Source organism: Hyla sarda, chromosome 7, assembly GCF_029499605.1.
Source record: "Hyla sarda isolate aHylSar1 chromosome 7, aHylSar1.hap1, whole genome shotgun sequence".
NCBI classification, from domain to species: Eukaryota; Metazoa; Chordata; class Amphibia; order Anura; family Hylidae; genus Hyla; species Hyla sarda.
In genome coordinates this window covers 121,862,436-121,877,669 of record NC_079195.1, presented here as the reverse complement: position 1 = coordinate 121,877,669, position 15,234 = coordinate 121,862,436, and the positions used below count along the sequence as shown (strand labels likewise).

Here is a 15,234-nt window from a genome sequence, read left to right as displayed (position 1 = left end):
AGATAGCCAGCATAGTTTCCCCACATTAGATAGGCAGCATAGTTTCCCCACATTAGATAGGCAGCATAGTTTCCCCACATTTGATAGGCAGCATAGTTTCCCCACATTAGATAGACATCATAGTACCCCCACATTAGGTAGACAGCATAGTTCCCCCACATTAGGTAGGCAGCATAGTTTCCCCCACACTAGGTAGGCAACATAGTTTCCAACATTAGGTAGGCAGCATAGTTAACCCACGTTAGGTAGGCCGCATAGTTTGCCCCATTAGATAGACAGCATAGCAGCATAGTTCCCCCACATTAGGTAGGCAGCATAGTTTCCCCCACATTAGGTAGGCAGCATAGTTCCTCCTCATTAGGTAGGCAGCATAGCTTCCCCACATTAGATAGGAAGCATAGTTCCCCAACATTAGATAGGCAGCAAAAAGTGTCCCCACATTAGGTAGGCAGCATAGTTCCCCCACATTAGAAAGGCAGAATAGTTTCCCCACATTATATAGGTAGCATGGCAGCATAGCTCCCCCACATTAGATAGGCAGCATAGTTCCCCCCCACATTAGGTAGGCAGCATAGTTCTCCCACATTAGATAGGCAGCATAGTTTCCCCACATCAGATAGGCAGCATAGTTCCCCCACATTAGATAGCCAGCATACGTCCCCCACATTAGGTAGGCAGCACGGTAGCATAGTTCCCCCACATTAGGTAGACAGCATAATTTTCCCACATTAGGTAGGCTACATAGTTTCCCCACATTAGATAGGCAGCATGGCAGCATAGTTTCCCCACATTAGGTAGGCAGCATAGTTCTCCCACATTAGATAGGCAGCATGGCAGTATAGTTCCCCCACATTAAATAGTCAGCATCGCAGCATAGTTCCCCCACATTAAATAGGCAGCATGGCAGTATAGTTCCCCCACATTAAATAGTCAGCATCGCAGCATAGTTCCCCCACATTAGATAGGCAGCATGGCAGCTTAGTTCCCCCACATTAGATAGGCAGCATGGCAGCTTAGTTTCCCCACATTAAGTAGGTAGGCAGCACAAACCTCACCCCCGCGCACGCAGAGACACACACAGAGACACGCACAGAGACACACACAGAGACACACACAGAGACAAAGACACACTCACCTGGCCTGCACAATGCTTTTTCTGCTTCACAGTAAGAGAAAACAGATAAAATGTGTTGTTGGGAAACTCCAAAGATATAATTTACAAATCTGTTTAACTTTCTAAAGTAAGTTGATAGGAAAAATTGTTTTCTACTGAAGTATCCCTTTAACCCCTTAACGATCACGGACGTAAATGTACGTCCTGGTTTGGCGGGACTTCCTGCACCAGGACGTACATTTACATCCTGTGTATGACCGCGAGCAACGGAACGGTGCTCGCGTCATACACAGCAGGTTCCGGCTGCTAGCAGCAGCCGGGGACCCACCCGTAATGGCCGACATCCGCAATCGCGCGGATGTCCGCCATTAACCCTTCAGATGCCGTGATCAATACAGATCAAGGCATCTGCGGCATTGCGGTACTTTGTATGGATGATCGAATCTCCAGGAGCGCTGCTGCGACGATCCGATCATCCAGCATGGCGGCCGGAGGTCCCCTCACCTGGCTCCGGCCGTCTCCCGGGGTCTTCTGCTCTGGTCTGAGATCGAGCAGACCAGAGCAGAAGATCACCGATAATACTGAGCGGTGCTGTGTCCTATACATAGCACTGCACAGTATTAGCAATCAAAGGATTACTACAGATAGTCCCCTATGGGGACATAAAAAGTGTAAGAAAAAAGTTAAAAAATTAAAAACTAAAAAGTTTAAAAAAATTGAAAAATTCCCTCTCCCAATAAAAATGAAAATTGTCAGTTTTTCCATTTTACCCCCAAAAAGCATAATTAAAAAAATAAACATATTTGGTATCGCACTATTTGAACCAAATGTCCGAACTATCAAAATATAAGGTTAATGATCCCGTACGGTGAATGGTGTAAACGTGTAAAATAAAAAAAACGTCCAAAATGCTGCTTTTATGTCCCATTTTATAAAAAAAAAAAAAATAATTAAAAATGATCTAAAAGTTTTATATAAGCAAATGGGGTATCTAAAAAAAAGTACAGATGACGGTGCAAAAAATGAGCCCTCATAACGCCCTATATACGGAAAAATGAAAAAGTTATAGGTGGTCAAAATAGGGCGATTTTAGATTGCTGATTTTGCACAAAAGGTTTTAGTTTTTTTTAAGCGGTACAAAAATATAAAAGTATCTAGCCATGGGTATCATTTTAATCCTGTTGACCCACAGAATAAAGAACACTTGTAATTTTTACTGTAAATTTCACAGTGTGAAAACGAACCCCTCCAAAATGTGCAAAATTTGGGTTTTCATTGAAATTTCCTCCCTAAAAATTTTTTTTGGGTTCGCCGTACACTTTATGGTAAAATGAGGTGTTTCATTACAAAGTACAATTGGTCACGCAAAAAACAAGCCCTTATATGGGTCTGTAGATGGAAATATAAAAGAGTTATGGATTTTAGAAGGCGAGGAGGAAAAAACTAAAATGAAAAAATAAAATTGGCCTGGTTCTTAAGGTGAAAAGGGGCTTGGTCCTTAAGGGGTTAACAATTGTTTTGGCTGACCCTCCATGTGGCTTTACCTTTTTTGAATCAAATCCGTGGATATAGAAACTTGAAATTAATTTTGTATATTTTATTCCTAATAGACTAAAAAGATATTACTGTAAAATTGTATAAAAGGTTATCATTGATATAAATAATATTAGGGATGGCTCACAGTCAAAGTTCATAGAATATTTAATTATACACTAACTTAGACAACTCTTGATATGGTAGTCGACCCTATGTATACAACCACAATGACAACTAAAAAAAATTATAATATTCTAATGACAATTTTTAATATCTGAACATAAGTCCCAAATGAAGTGTAGCACTTGTTACCCTTACATCTTCTGTCATGTTTGCAGTTGATTGCAGTATATCTTTGGAGTTTCCCAACAGCACATTTTATCTGTTTTCTCTTACTGTGGAGTAGAAAAAGATTGATTAGTACTTATATTCATTGTGATAAGCTTTATTGAATTCTTACAGTGCCTTTAATCAGTTGCCATGGTGTCATTTGTCTCATTTGTTCCCTTTTTTAGAATGTATTTGCCTGTTAAACCAGCTCCTTTGGGGGGAATTACAAGTCTACTACACATTTCAACAGTGAAGGGCATAGGAGTTTCAGACTAGTTAAAGTTTATATTTACTTACTGAAAGTTCCTATTTCCATGAGTTCATAGGCTCTCATGGTAAATGAAACTAAATAATTTCCCAGGTATAGGTATAAAACTCCAGAGCATAAAGACAGACACTGTGTAGTGATGCAGCAAACACATTTTTATTGAGTGAGGTGCTGTGCTGCCAGGGCCGGACTGACCTGCCGGGATACCGGGGAAATTCCTGGTAGGCCGCTCTCCCTCTGGGCTGGCACAACAGTATCAAGAAGACGGCCAGTGTAGGAGCAGGAGGCAGAGGCTAAAGCCGCTCTGTCTCCGGCTCTGACCCGGCCGCTTGCATACGATTATAGTTAGCTTTAGTACCTATAGTTGGCAGGCAGAGGCCCCGCCCCCAGATGATGAGTGATGCGGCTGCCATAAAGATACGGCAGCCGCGTAATGACGTTCCCGAGAATCAAAGGGCCGGCGTAACTACGTCATTACGCGGCCAGCGTTTCTGTATGGCAGCAGATCTGGGTGGCTTAACAGAAGAGCTGCGGCCACCCCTGAGCTCCTCTGAAGAACTCTCATATGTCCCTGCCCGGCCCCGGAGCACAGGAGAAAGGAATGAGCACCGGTCCTCAGCCTCACCATGTCTGTGATGGCCTGCTGCCTTCAGGTGCGTCCACTGTCCATACCCTCGCCCCCCCCCAGCACAATCACACTGCAGCTGCGGGCCAGTGCACATTAAGTGATAAGAACACATAGTGATAATGCCAGCGGCACTGCACTGGCCCATGTTACCCGTGATTTATTATCCTCATCCTGCTGTCACTGTGTGTATTAACCCTGTACTCTCACTGTGTGTCTTAACCCTGTACTGTCACTGTGTGTCTTAACCCTGTACTGTCACTGTGTGTCTTAACCCTGTACGGTCACTGTGTGTCTTAACCCTGTACTGTCACTGTGTGTCTTAACCCTGTGCTGTGATGTCAATGTGTGTATTAACCCTGTGCTGTGATGTCAATGTGTGTATTAACCTGTGCTGTGATGTCACTGTGTGTATTAACCCTGTACTGTGATGTCACTTTGAATAATGCACAGTAACATCACAGTACAGGGATAATATGCACAGTATTGTCACAGTACAGGGTTAAAGGGGTTATCCAGCGGGAGGGTATGGTTTTCAGAACTATGCCTGTACCTTGTAAACAATAAATAAAAAATAAACCTGTGCTCATCTCCAGCCCTCCCGCCATGCCTCTGGTTACCAGGTGCAATCCTTTTCCTGATAGAAAGTGTGACACCTGAGCCTGGAGTGATGTTGCGGCCCAGTGTGCTGTACTACTGAGGTAGGACATCGCTGTGGAATAGCGGTAGTATGACACACTGGGCCCCAACATCACTCCAGGCTCTGGTGTAACACTTGCTATCAGGAAAAGGATTGCACCTGGTAACAAGAACAGGACAACGGAGGCATGGCGGGAGGGCTGGAGATGAGCACAGGTTTATTTTATATATATAATTTATTCATTTATTTATTTATTTATTTATTATTTACAAGGTATGGGCATAGTTCTAAAAACAAAACCATCCTGCCAGATAATCCCTTTATTATACACAGTACAAGGATAATACACACAGTGATGTCACAGTACAGGGATAATACAAGTCACAGTGATGTCACAGTACAAGGATAATATACACAGTGATGTCACAGTACAGGGATAATACACACAGTGATGTCACAGTACAGGGATAATACACACAGTGATGTCACAGTACAGGGATAATTTACACAGTGATGTCACAGTACAGGGATAATACACACAGTGATGTCACAGTACAAGGATAATACATACAGTGAAGTCACAGTACAGGGATAATAGATTTGGTTGGTAACAGTATGCTAGTATTATTGGTAATATTGGTCTCGGTAAACAGAAGTTGGTCAGTAATTGGTGCTGCAGGGACAGTGCTACCATCTCACATCCGATCGGATCACTATGTGAAGTCTGCAGAAAAGTATGTGGGGCCTCATGTTCGCTTAAGGTTTTACAAGTCTAGAGCCGCCTCTGCTGCGTCCAGCAGCTACAACTACTTTTATGCGCTAAAGTGTGCAGACTGTAGCCCTTCCAGCTTGGACACAGTATCAAGTCCACAACATTATAGAATGGAAGCCTGACAAATCAAATGCCAGCCTTCCCTCACAGGCTGTAGTACATAGAACCTGTCTAGTAAAAACCTGGTATTTGATTTACCAGGCTTCTGTCATATATGTAGCGCCTGCGCCCTTTGACCAGTGGGGCTGGTATGCAGTTATTTCCAGGGCTGGTTTTTATCCCCAGTCCGGCCCTGTGTACTGCCTACAGACTCACGTATAGAAGAAATTTCAGAAAGTAAATTTCAACTTTCCATGTCATTCTGTGGCAGCACATAAAACAAATGGGATAGCAAAGCAATAATAAATAGGGAGGGTAAACTGTAGACGACACTTTCTGCACTCTTCTGTCGAAGCGCACCTTTCAATTGGTGATTACACTGAGATTGAAGTGTCTCACAAAGGTACTTAGAGTAGACCAGGTGGCAGCTTGGCAGGTGTAGTCCATTGATGCGAGGCACCTGCTGAACTAGTTGAGTAAGCCTGGATTCCCAAAGCAAGCCTCTTGACAAAATCGGTTGTCTCAAGGACTTCTCTAATTCAACTAGATAAAGATCATTTGGAGGCTGGTTTAATTTTATTTGGACTCTGAAGTTGAAGGAACTGTGTATCCAAAGCTCTAAACTGGTTGAACCTGTCCAAGTAAGCCAGAACCACTCTTCCGACATCTAGCTAATGCAATCTATGCTGTTTTTTATTCAGCATATGCTCACAGAGACTGGGTAGAAATATCTCCTGGTTGAGGCTTAAAGAAAAAATAAATAAAAAAAAACACTTTGGGCCTAAAGGAAGGCCTGGTCCTGAGTATGAGACAGAGTTGAGGAGTCCTTAAATAAGGCTTTTTGCAGAATAGTGCTTGAAGTTTTCCCACATGCTTAGCCATGGAGATAGAGACCAGGACATGACCTTTCAAAATAGATGTTTGATAGAGGCCTGACTACCTGGACAAAATATCTTTAACCTATCACCAAAAGCTTTCCTTCTTGGGCACAGAGAAGTTCCTGGAATAGGTTCCAAAGCTCTTCCAATAAGAACGGACATTCATGATGAAATGCTTTACCAGGTCAAAAAGATGTGTGTTTCCTGAGTTGACAGATAATGTTGTGGGAGGCGTGTGGAGAGTGACCGTGTGAGACTACTGACTATACCCAGACATCCGAAGTAGTCCCCTTCCACACAGAAGCAACATAACATAGCCTTGCTCCCATGAGTATACAAAAATTATTCTTGGAGGGCATATCACAAACAATCACCCCTCCCCCCCCCCCCCCCCCCCCCGTCCCCACACACACACTCCCTAAGCCACAGGGCTCTTCTTGCAGCCGTAGATACGGCCATGGTCTTGGAGCCCAACCTGAGTGAATCCAGAAGAAAATCACTCAGAAAATACCCAGCTCTCTTTTCACCTGGAATATTCTTAAGAATCTCTTCTTTAGAAACCTTACCAACCAAATAGATAAAGAAAAACAGTCGAAGGGCCCTAGCCACCAGGACCATAGCCAGTGAGGCCTTACAGGTTAAAGCCGCTGTAGCGTAAAGCTTCATAAGACATACAACCACCCTTTTTTTCGCATGAGTAAAGATGAATCCTCCTTGGCTACTGCCAAATTCACCTTAGGGGAGTTTTCCCAAGGTCTGGGATATGGGTACAATTAGTTTATTAATTATTTATAGATAACAATACAGGTATGTGATATGTTGCCTGTGGCTAACAGGGCCCTTGTAAGCCAGCAGGAACAATAAATTGTAATAAAATATTATATAAAAACCATAGATAAAATATAATTAATAATATATGTACTGAGACCAATAAAATATAAGTATAAAAACAATAAGGTGCATTTGGTAATTAGGGGAAACAAATGTCAATCAATCCAGATTCTTAAAAGTTCTCCCCTTTCAAGTCCAATAGCAAAGTAGTTGAAATTTTTTTTTCAATTGTTCCAAATGTGTCAAAGGAGGTAAATGTCTTTGTATAAGTTCCTTGCAACAAAGTATATCTTTGCAATCACCACTTCTACTATGTAACCTGTGGCAATTATGGGGTCAGCTCCACTGACTTAAGAAAACAGTTTATGTTAGCAGTCAATGCAAAGTTATTGCAGTGCTATATACAGCATTAGAGATATAAAGGATAACACTTGCAGATAGTGTGCATATGCTCACCGATCCTTTCGGGATGCTGTGGTCTCCGGCGGAGTCGAGGCGCCGTTGTTGCCGGTAAGTTATAGAAACTGCGATCTCCCGGTTTGCTGATAGCTGGTAGCGCTGGGTTCCAATTAGCTGCTTAACCGATGTATAAGCCGTGCGGGCACACTGTTGGAGACTCGGCCTTCTCCTGATGTAAACGGTGCAATACAACAGTGGGCAAAGAAGCCGGGGACTGCAGCGCTTCTACTGCATCCCTTAATGGAGTCCCAGGTGGCGTGCTCGTGTTTCCAAACCGCACGCTGTTCAAGCAGGTGATTGACAGATGCCAATTTGTATATATAGGTGATGATACTGATCCCTGACACCTATAATTATCTAAGCTGCTGAAGAAAGGACTGAGGAAAGCGACCCCTTCACATTCATACTGAGACCACCTACTATTTACCTGTTAGCGCAAATCACCACTTCACCCTCAGAACATCTTTGACAGACATCTGTCAATCACCTGCTTGAACAGCGCGCGCGCTTTGGAAACACGAGCACGCCACCTGGGACTCCATTAAGGGATGCAGTAGAAGTGCTGCAGTCCCCAGCTTCTTTGCCCACTGTTGTATTGCACCGTTTACATCAGGGGAAGGCCGAGTCTCCAACGGTGTGCCCGCACGACTTATACATCAGTTAAGCAGCTAATTGGAACCCAGCGCTACCAGCTATCAGCAAACCCGGAGATCACAGTTTCTATAACTTACCGGCAACAACGGCGCCTCGACTCCGCCGGAGACCACAGTGTCTATATCCCGAAAGGATCGGTGAGCATATGCACACTATCTGCAAGTGTTATCCTTTATATCTCTAATGCTGTATCTAGCACTGCAATAACTTTGCATTGACTGCTAACATAAACTGTTTTCTTAAGTCAGTGGAGCTGATCCCATAATTGCTACAGGTTACATAGTAGAAGTGGTGATTGCAAAGATATACTTTGTTGCAAGGAACTTATACAAAGACATTTACCTCCTTTGACACATTTGGAACTATTGAAAAAAAAAATCCAAATACTTTGCTATTGGACTTGAAAGGGGAGAACTTTTAAGAATCTGGATTGATTGACATTTGTTTCCCCTAATTACCAAATGCACCTTTTTGTTTTATACTTATATTTTATTGGTCTCAGTACATATATTATTAATTTATTTATGGTTTTTATATAATATTTTATTACAATTTATTGTTCCTGCTGGCTTACAAGGGCCCTGTTAGCCACAGGCAACATATCACATACCTGTATTGTTATCTATAATTAATAAACTAATTGAACCCATATCCCAGACCTTGAGCCCCAATAATTTACTTGATTTATTTATTTTTAGACACCGTGGGTAAAATGTGTCAGATTGGGTAGCCCAGGTGATTTTGGAAGCCAGTCGGACAAGAGCCTCTCCAAAATCTTGAGTATTCCCAAGGCTCAAACTTTTTCTCTGGTCTAGACCACTCAGCCTTCATTAACTCTTCCTGAAGAGAGTGAGATGGAAGAACTCTATTTCTGGTCTTAGGACTCCAAAATAGCTTCTTGGCAGGTCACCTGAAGATGATTCACCTTCCATTGTCCCTTTGAAAGATCGGATCAGAGAGCTAGACTTTTCTTTGTTAAACATTAAGTCCTCTGGAGCACCGGTATCCAAGAAATCTGAAATTGACTCAATTTCACCTTCAGAAAAGTCTGATGATGCTGGATCAGAGGGGGATGATGGAGCTTGTTGTGACACTCACGTTTCAGTAGACTGGAACACTGATGATAGTGTATCTGCTGGACCTGTGTTATAGATGACTTGGCGTATACCAGGGAGTGGAGTCTAAGGTGCTGCTGGTTTTCACCAGAGCACGCCGCAAAGCGGGAAGGACTTGCTGCGGCAGGTGGCACCCAGGTCGCTACCCCTGGCACAGCTCGACTACAGGCGGCTGAGGAGATTCGAGGCACAGGTGGTCTCGTGGTCTGGATAGCACGAGGTCAGGGCAGGCAGCACATTAGCATAGTCAGGAACGTAGCAAATATTCAGTAGGCCAGCGGCAAAGACACAAGGTCAGGTCACGGAGCAAGGGTATGATACACGGCTAGGCAATACACAGGAATGCTTTCTCTAAGGCTCTAGGGCAACAAAGAAGTGTGGGAGGTGAAGTGTGGGAGGTGGAGGAATTTACACAATAAGCCACAGGTGTTACTTCACTAATGGGCACACTGGCCCTTTAAATCTTAAAGCTCCTGCGCAAGTGCACTCTACGGGATGGGGACACGTGTGCCGGAGCAGAGAGGCAGAGGCGGGTGCAGGAGAAGCACCAGATGAGTGACGGGCTGGGATTCGCATGCGGACGCGTCCCGCGATGCGAATCCCAGCCCCACCGGCAACAGCAGGTAACGGGACCATGCGCTCACGGCCAGCGTGTGCGGCCGGAGCGCATAACGCAACACTTGTGGTGATGAATGCTTAGCTCTCTTTAAAGAGGTATAGCTGGCTGTCACATCCTTAAACGCCTCTGACAGATGGGTCTAGAACCAGCCAAAAAATTGTCTAGCCTCTGACTGGTAGCTGGGTTTATCCACCATAGAATTGCAGTTCAAGCAGACCTCACCTTTGGACATATCAGCACACATCCTGTACTTCTCCTTTTTATTTATTTTCCCTGGTCTCTCATGGTTATCCATCTAAAAAGAAAAGCACATTATATAATATAAAATGCTACTGACTCCTATATAGGGAACCTTGCAGACTGTGACCCCTGACCAAAAGTACCTTCTGTATCACCAGAAATGCTGCCTGTCAGAGTGCTGTGTATTTTTCCACCTCAGCAGCCATCGTAAGCCATCGCATGGAAAAAGATAAAAAAAATAAAAATAAGATAAAAAAAGAAAGAAAAAAAAAACCCTAGCCTGGTGCCAGAGGAATCCCCGACCCCATTCACTTCACAGTCATGTGGATAAAGTATTTATCTGCCATATTGCACTACCTCAGGAGGCCTTCCCTTGATCCGGGAACCAGGACAGAAGAGTATCGATATCATCTGTATGGGCCAGCAGGACCCCGAAGTAACGCGACCGCTGAAGCATATGAGCTAGCACACTCCACCAGCGGCCTGGAAGAAAAATGGTGATCTTCTTACCTCTGTGGGAAGCCATTAGGGTATTTAGAAGGCAGACACCACAGTCTCTGTGCCTTATACTGGGGACCAGATGCATCTGTGGGGAGACAGAGCTGCATCTGGCCACTCCACAGATGCCTGCAGACACCTGCAGCCAGAGTTATGGGAACATCCCTTCATCCCCAGACATGTAAATGCCCTCTAAACCTCAGTATGGGAGCAGAGATGGGGACTAGTCACAATCCAAATTTCATATCAACCTAAGGTAAGGACAGAAAATAATCCTCCTCCCTGAAGAGACAAAAGAAACAAAAACACGGTGTCGGTCTGTATGATTTGAGGTTGTATACTTTTACCTGGGGAGTGCATTTGTTAATTAGTATAATTGTATGTTAATTAATCAATTATTTGGTTTCTTCTGCCTGGTAGGAGGAGATAACTAGTTAATTTTTTTTTTTTTGTGCTGCCTTAGGACACTATCGAAACTGAAATTTCTTCTTTCTGTTAGAGATGTCTAAAATGATTATTCTTTGTCTTTTATCTCTGCATACTTCTTCCTCCAGATAAGACAAGTAAATGTAGTGAAGGGTGATATCTGTAGCATGGTTTCCAACGGTCAATAGATAGCATTTTGAGGCTGTTGCTGTTTTTGGGTGTTAGAAAGTGACTTCTAACTGAATTCTGAACAAACATTACTTTAATTCTACTTTAATAAAATTACTATACCCACTAAGCACATCATGCCACATCCCATGCCTAGGGAGTATGACTGATTTACTACTTATTGAACTTGAATTTTGGTTGGCATTGGTTCAAAATATAGATTCACTTTTTATGGGGTAATAGTTCCGATCTTGGCTTTCACAATGAAGGTCAATAGATTCCACTAACCTCAAGCATCATTTAACATGGGTTTTCTTAAATTAAATTGGCAAATTTGTTGGCAGTCTTCAGATTAGGGAAAAAGCTGAAAATGATGGGCGTAGTAATTCATCCAAAGGCTTATTGAATACTGGGGCACAGGCCAGTTTAAAACTATGCAACTTGCACCCTCAATTATTTCTTTATCTAAGTACATTTGTTAATTTCCCTTAATAAAAAAAAATACCTATATTAGAGCTATCACAAGCAAAACTATATCCTCTAAAACTTAACTTTTAATGATCAATGGTAGAAAAACAACAAGTTTTGTTTATTCAATATGCCAGTATTAAGATTCACATTGCATCCTACTGGGTAAATATGAAAAACCCCAAGGCAAGCTAATACATTTAATAAGAGTCATAGGTAACGTACAATTAAGCAATTACTCCCCAAAACTGCTAGTTTCCTCCAGGATCTCAGTAAGGATTTCTCCGACTGATCCAGGGCCTCATGAAAGACTTAGTTGTGGAAAGGTTTGCAGTCATGAGAACAAACGGTGCGATGATAGTTATACCTCTGCAAGGCCCTCGTGCTCTACCTTAGTGTAGCAGTGACCCTGAAAATGGCCCCTATCATGACCCTACAAATTCCCTACCACATTTATTCATTCTCAATAATAATACTCCATACATGCTTTATCCAGTAGTAGTTCTGGAATTATCAGTAGTAAACGAGTACAGGCATACCACAACATGGCACTGACTAGACCATTTTTAGGGTGCTCCTTTTAATGGAGAGCATGAAGACATTGCAAGGGCAGAACTACAAAGTTTCTCACAAGACACTGGATCAGTCTAAGAAGTCTTTATTGAGGTCCCAGATGAAACTTAAATAATTTCTTCATTTAACCATATCTGTGACACCCCTTTCATTGTATTAGCTTGTCTTGGAGTTTTTCCCTATAAAGATGCAATATGAAACTTAATACTGGCATATTGTATTAATAGAAGTTTTTTTTTTACTAAAGTGATTACAAAAAGTTACATTTTAGAGGATATATTATAGCTTCTGTAAACCATCTAAAGTCTTTTATTTCTTCGCTCCTGTTTTTTTATCATCAAGATTGCAATATGTTACTCTTTCTGTAGGTAAATGTCTGTTCGATTTTAGTAGGTGCACTAACAGAATAGAATAGCATTCAGAATAGAATAGCACTTCATTTGGCTTCCTTTCTAAGTAATCTTCCCCTGCAGAGAAGAACTGCCTCAGTAAAGGATGTGAGTCACTGGTAGTTAGCCTTGGAGGAATAGTAACACCGATGAGAGGGAGTTACAGTTCCAATATTTATCTTCACTGATCAAACAAAACTGGAATATATCCAGTCTGCTTAAAGGCAACATTTATGGCAAGCACATCAAGCCTCCCTATTGTCTGTTATCAATTTTGTATTCACATTTATATCTTTAGACAATTATAGGCTGGACGCCCATTGTAGGTCCTCTGATCTGTCGTAGAATTCTGCTTCTATCATTGAACCAAACTATATACTGTCTGCAACTGATTTCTCACGTAATGTTCCAAGGACATTCCTATTCTGATCCCAAATTTCCACAGCAAGGTGTCAGCCTGGGCATGTTATCCCTTGCTATTTGGTCATCTCAGAACCAAGTGCAATTGCAAAGTCTTTTCCCCCTTCTATTGGTGACCTGATTGATAATAAGATGTCCAGTAAGATGTCCAGATGTCAAATCTGAATAATCCGAATTTGATACGAATTAAAAAAAAAAAAAATTGCTTTGCAACAAATCCAAATATCGCCGTTATTTGATCGCCCAAATCACTTCATTAAACTCCATTTAGTGCGGTCAAGGCACCAGGGCATCTAAGATGGCGGCTCCACATGTCGGGACATGGGGCAAGGAACTCTGGAAATGCAGAAAGATGGGTACTCAGGATGACCCTGAATCGCATGCAGCCTATCAGCAGCCAGCCACCCCTGTGATGTCATAGCCCTATATAATCGGCAGCCATCTTGCGGCCAGACACATCAGCGTTTTATTGCAGAGAGAGAGAGAGAAAGGGACAGAGAGCAGCAAATCCAGCCTAGAAACACCGATAGGGAAGGCAGAGAGATAGAGAGAGTGCAATTTTGGGTGTACTACACAGTGACCGTGTGCTGCAGCCTGGTGTGTACAACAACTTAAAAGCTATTAGTAGCCAGCCAGTTAGGGTGAGCAGAGAACTAAAAGCCATAATCACCTGCTATTAGTGCCTAATACAGGTTGCAGGGCGGAGCGTATTGTCCTCTATTAAGTGTAACCTGTGCGTACATAGGTGTTGTACAATTTTGTTCCTTTTTAAAGTCTTAAGGGCCTAGTTACTGTGAAAGGCCAGTCAAAAGTACACACCTGCTGGTGTTGTAGACAATTACTGTTTTAAGTGTAGTGGAGCGTATTGTACTCCCCTCATAAGTGCATACCACAAACATACGTCTACGTGGTGTACCATTTTGTTCCTGTTAAAGACTTATGGACCTAGATACTGTGAAAGGCCAGGCAAAAGTACACACCTGCTGCTGTTCTAGACAAATACCCTTTTAAGCGTAGTGGAGCGTGTTGTCTTCCCCTCATATACGCACTGAGTATGTCAGGCAGAGAAGTGCCAGGACATGCACAGAATTGGTAGAGGCCTAAATTCATCAGGTAGAGGCAGAGGTCCCAGCAGACAAGGGGTGAGTGGCATCAGGAGTCACAGCGAGAGGCCTGAGCTCCCGGTATCAGCTAGCGGTCGTGTCTCGACCAGCAACCCATCTGCCGTAATTGACTGGTTAACTCAGTCATCCACTTCATTACACGTGACATCTGACACCCCCAGTCAACAGTCGGTGGGTTACTCAGACACAACCCTCAGTTGGCATGGCCCGGGAACAGTCCCTGTCCTCCATTTGCCTCTGTCCTATGCTGTTCCCTCCCTAGAGAAGTATCCTATGCGGTGGGTTCAGCTCCACTTTTTAGTCAGGACAATCTACTAGAGGACAGTCAGCAGCTACTGCACAGGCAAGAAGTAGAGGAGACATCCCCCGCTTCCTTTGCTAGGCAGGCAAGTAGTGATGAGGAGAGTGGCGTGGTAGGTGGTGTTGGGAGTGTTCAGGTTCCTGAAGCCCACATTGTTGAGGACATCAGTGACGTGCAGATACAACTCGATGAGGATAAAGCCGATCACACTTGGGAGCCGGGTGCAGAAGGAGCTTCATCATCATCATCAGGAGAAGAGGGCATGGTTGCGAGTCAGCCTGGTGGCAACAGTGGGAGGTCTGGAGCCAAACGTGCCCGGGGTAGACCACGTGCTTCGCGGCAGCCTACCTGCCCGGGAGGTAGTAGAACAGGGGTCCCTGGAGTCGGCAGCAGAATCAGTCAGTCAGTGCAGACTGTTGGGGGGGAAATCAACTACTCTGTGGTGTGCCAGTTTTTCATCAAGTACCCGGAGGATGTTAACATGGCCACATGCATTTTTAAAAAATATCTTTAATCTTTTCAATTGAGAGGTCCTATGGTCTCATCAGGCTGCCGCCACCTTCAGGCTGTATCATTCTGTCACCATATGGTCTCCTGTTGCTGCTACCTCCTCCAGGCTTGGGCATTCTGCCACATTTTGGTCTCCTCATGCTAGTGCCACCTCCAGGCTGTGTCATTGTGCCACCA

General features: G+C 43.4%; 1 long non-coding RNA gene across 1 annotated transcript in view; it reads right to left on the bottom strand.

Moving 5' to 3' along the window:
• Window positions 1-2,840: 2,840 nt before the first annotated feature.
• Window positions 2,841-15,234, bottom strand: part of LOC130282391 (uncharacterized) — a 51,159-nt gene continuing 38,765 nt past the window's right edge. Inside the window, exon 3 of the long non-coding RNA XR_008846372.1 lies at window positions 2,841-3,045. This is a non-coding gene — a long non-coding RNA (uncharacterized LOC130282391). The remainder of the gene's footprint in view (window positions 3,046-15,234) is intronic.